This window comes from Lygodium microphyllum, chromosome 1, assembly GCF_053477565.2.
Source record: "Lygodium microphyllum isolate KBCC chromosome 1, Lygodium_microphyllum_v1.1.10, whole genome shotgun sequence".
In the NCBI taxonomy this organism is placed as follows: Eukaryota; Viridiplantae; Streptophyta; class Polypodiopsida; order Schizaeales; family Lygodiaceae; genus Lygodium; species Lygodium microphyllum.
In genome coordinates, this window is record NC_141135.1 from 19897117 (window position 1) to 19901714 (window position 4598).

Consider the following 4598-nt stretch of genomic DNA (forward strand, 5'->3'; position numbering starts at 1 on the left):
GTTTGTTGCTCCATCTGCTTAAACAAATCTGCTAGGGTATCCTTAGCAGAGGCTAACTCGGATGTTGCCTTATGCAACTGGTCCTTAGACTGCATCAGTTTTTCATAAAAGGAAGTATACAGCTGTTGAACACAGGCTGTCACTAACAGTTCAATGGAACTCTGAATGTCTTTACATAGGAAAGGAATGGCATCTCCCGAGACGAGACTGTTTAGTGAGGGGATTGATATATCCAACGAACCTTCTCGATGTGCTCTGAACAGGTTATTACAGGTGAGATAACCAGGGAGATCACTGCCAGAGGTAGCAGGAATGGGCACTGAAGGAAGAACTGAAGGAGCTTTATTCGCTAACGGCTTCAAGCATTTGTGCTGTATGACCAGGGGAGGCGGAGAATCCAAATCCTCTATATCAATTGGTTCTGACTCATCTGAAGGTGAAGAAGGAGGAGGTACTGGATCAGATGGAGGATGTGGAGGCACACCCTTCTGTAAACCTGAGTAGGTCAAGAAGGCAGACAATTACGATCCATAGGTGACATTGGTAACATTGCCCCTGGTGACTTTGACGAAATGTTGATCCATCTTAGTGAGTAGGTAAGTGCTCCAATCAATAGCTACTCCTTTTAACACCATCCTTGAAGCTGTAAAGAGCTCTTTGGACAAGTAATGGGATGACGTTTTTGCAGGCATTAACCTGTCTTGGAGAAACTGATAGACCAACTTCCACACAGGATCAGTGATCATGGAAAAGGAAACTCCTAAAGAGTTGATCACCTTCTTAACATCCAAAATTTCCCGGGTCTGTTTTTGTAACAGCTTCAAAATCTCTTCGTTAGGGAAAAGCTGGTGAGTTGTAACAAAGGGAACACCTTTGGAGGGAAGAGACAGAGCCTTCCTGAGACCTCGAGGTGTCAAAGTCATGGAAGTACCCTGGACCAGTCCCAACTTCTTGCTGTAGGAGGCCAGAAACTCGTCACACATCGATGGATCCTCTGGAAGCAATGGAAAGGAGGTAGCCATAAAAGGTGTGAGTCCCGCCTTCGTGAGAGGCTCAAAAGTGAGTAGGGAAGAGTAATCCCTAATGACTAGTGGGACATACTGGATAAGGGGAGGAGCATGAGGCGCCATTCAGATGGTTACACACACACCACAAACACAGACAAACAAAGAGAATGCCTGCAAAGCAACAGACAAAAACGAAGGATAAGATAGCAACCAAAACGATAAAATGTGACTCGACCAACTATCCCCAAGCAAACCACAACCTAGAAAAAATTTGACATGACCTCTAGACATATGCGACCGAAAGCTTCATGCTATGCAACATGCAAACACCCAAATCCCCGTATCAGGCAATAAAGAAAAAAAAACTACACACTGTACCCTTAACCGTAACAAAGAACTGAACCAAAACATAACAACAACCCACATATATCAAGACCACAACGGTGATAATCAGGGTTTTGACCATGGAGACAACTCTGAAGACTTCGCATACCCATCCCACGAAACCGGGCTCATTAAAAAGGGAAAAGAAGTGCAGTGAGGGAGAAATTAATTTAATGGAAGGTTCATTTTAATAAATTATTAAGAAATGGGTGAATTTTTATTAAGTGATAAATCTTATCAAGAAAATGGCGGTTCCTTTTTAAAATTTTAATTACCAATTATTAGGTTAAAGTGGTGCTTTAATCCGAATCCCGGACTTCGATACCCAGACTAGGTCTCTAAATGCAAGTTCATTTTTAAAAAAATTAAGGTGACGTGGAGCGCTTTTTTGCTAGCGCGTGCTCTTGTGATGGCTGGTTCATTTTAATTAAAAATATTAAAGTGCTTGTGATGGTGGCACATGGAGGACAGTGGGGGCACCCGGACGGGAGGCAGCGGCGGACAGGGTGCGTATAAGGCGGCGGGAGCAGTGGCTAGAAGGGCGGCGTGATGGCGGCGGCCACAGACGATATCGGGCGGGCAGGGCATCCAGGCCACGTGGCAGTGGACAGAGGCGTCCCAACGGCAGCGTCAGGCATACAGGGCGGAGGCCAGGGCCATCACGGCGGTGGAATGGCGGGCCACAGGCGATGTCGGCGCGGGGCAGGGCCACGTCACAGGGTTGTTGGCAGGGCCAAAGGGCGGCATCGTTAGAGGCATCGGCGGCCACAGGTGAAGGTAGTGGGCGCCTGCACAGAGCCGTCACGGCGGCGGGAGCGCAGAGAGGACGACAGCGGCCAGAGGAGCCGCGAGCTTCATGGCGGAAGGGGCGTCAGAGGGGCGGCGTCAGAGGTGGGCACACGGCGCCACGGGCGGGAGGGCGGGCAGGGCGTAGGCGGCCCACGAAGAGAAGAAGGAGGGGCGTCGCTGAGAAGGGAGGGAGGAGAGGAGGAGGAGAAGATGAAGGAGGTGGAGATGGAGATGGAGGGAGGGGAGAGAGCATGCAGGGACAGGGAAGAGAGAGAGAGGGAGGGAGGTAGTTGGGGGGGGAAGGGTCGGGGAGAGAGAAGGGTGGGGGGGATAGGGAAGGGTGTGGGGGGGGGGGTTGGAAAGGGTGGGAGGGCCCATGGGATGGGGGGTGGGCATAGGGAAAGGGTAGGGGGAGGGGCCCATAGGCGCCCGGGGGTTGGGGGTGGGGTGCCGAGAGGGCAATGGGCATAGGGGATTGGGGAGGGGCCCATAGAAGGTGCCTATAGGGGGAGAGAATGGGCGGGAGGGCCAGAAAAGAGAGGCATACCCCCGTCCCGCGCGCGTGCGCGGGGCGGGGTAAAAAAAATTTGCCGTGACGGTGTCGAAGGGTTTGTGAAAGCAATGTCGCAACCATAGAAGTCCTTGATAAATTCCTGAATAGAAGATCAAACAGGTGAATAAGAAAAATGAGAAAAATGATGTCAAATAGTATTCATATTTCTGTCATGAAGTTTGCAAAATACAGGATGACTTCATCTGATTTTAGGCCTCTTAATTTGATTCTGCAACATTTGTAGATCCTTGACCTCAAGTCATAAAAAAGAAGAACCTCCATTCATTGCAATTGTCTCAAAGAATGATAGTGGGGTGGCACCCTTAGCAATGTAATTCAGAATTTGTCTCTCCTTACTCAGTATAGTATTTGTCTCATATGAAGTTAAAGCATGATATTAACAACATTTTTCAACTTCCATAGTTTCATGACAGAGTACATGAAGTTCAAGGCAACGTAATATGACACCAACAGGCTACTGTATGTATACAGTAAAGTTCCACAGTTATTAACTTCACAATCCTCGTAAATAAGTAGTTAATACGGATATTTTGCTCCAATCTGTGGAAATATGATGTCACTTTCCGGGCACGACCCGTTCTCTGGTATATTGCATCAAACGGTAAGCAGGCAAGCACATCTGGAATAAGGTCGGACTTTGCATATCTGAGGGCAATGCGTCCATGTTCAACCAGCTGCCAGTCAGGATCTGTATCATCAGGCTGTGGTCTCCAAGAGAAGATAGCTACACCTTCTTGATTCCAAGTAGAATCTCGATGTCCACCAATGACAAATAGCTCATCTCCCAGACATTGGCGGATGAAAAAAAAAACGATTTCCCTCTCTTCCTTCCGTTTGCGTCCACTTTTAGCGCTTGGATTCCTCCAAACGTTGTTGAAGATTGTAATTTCAGAAGTTATACACATGTCACATCATCTCCCTGGAATCCACAGTCAGAAACTGCGCTCGTAAGCTCATGAATTCTTCTTCTTAATGAACGAGCATGTGGCATGAGATTGCTAGATGGCATGTGTCAATCACCGCAATTTGCATCAAAGAGAAATCTGCCTCAGAGCGCAATCTACTTCAGAGCATCTGTTCCTCTGTGACCATGATCCTCTTTTTTTTTCCTTCTGATTCCCCTCACTTCATGTTGAACTCTGAGTCGTTACAGCAACCTGCGTGCGCATATTCTCTCTCACACACATGATCAAATTTTAGGCTATTTAATATCCTCTCTGTCCTGTCATCATGCTGGGCCTCACCATCGGCGATCTCATCCCCAAACTCCATTCACGGCTACATCAACTCTACGGCTATATCAGCAACAATTTGGCCATCACCTTCTCTCACCTAGCTGATTTCAGTCTTGTCAGCACCACCGAGTTGATCTCTGTCGGAGCTCCAGAAGCGCAACGTGATCACCTTCTCTCACCTAGCTGATTTCAGTCTTGTCAGCACCACCGAGTTGAGCTTTGTCGGAGCTCCAGAAGCGCAACGTGAAGGTGATTGCCGTGTCCAATGATTCTGTGGAGTATCAGAAGTCTTGGTTCAAGGACATTGAGGCCTACAATTCTGTCTCTGTCTCCTTCCCGATACTGGCCAACCCCCCCAATTAGCATCGCTCCTTTTCTGTAACCCATGCTTTTTCTGTTGAAGCCTCCTTTTCCCAGCTGATGCCGTCCTCCCTTTTCGGATTTCCCTCCTTTTCATTTAACCGGCCGCTTGCATTTACTATTTTATGTACATCATGATACTTGGATCCATACAGTAGCACAGTACTCCCACCTTTACTGTGCCCAATTATAGCTTTCACAATACGCCCCCGCTGCATCCAATGAGCTACCACAGAACGAAGGTCCTCC

At 48.1% G+C, this 4598-nt stretch overlaps 1 pseudogene; it reads left to right on the plus strand.

Annotated features, from left to right (window-relative positions):
• The first annotated feature begins 3984 nt into the window (after window positions 1–3984).
• LOC148040891 (1-Cys peroxiredoxin PER1 pseudogene) lies at window positions 3985–4352 on the plus strand (annotated as a pseudogene).
• The last annotated feature ends 246 nt before the right edge of the window (window positions 4353–4598 follow it).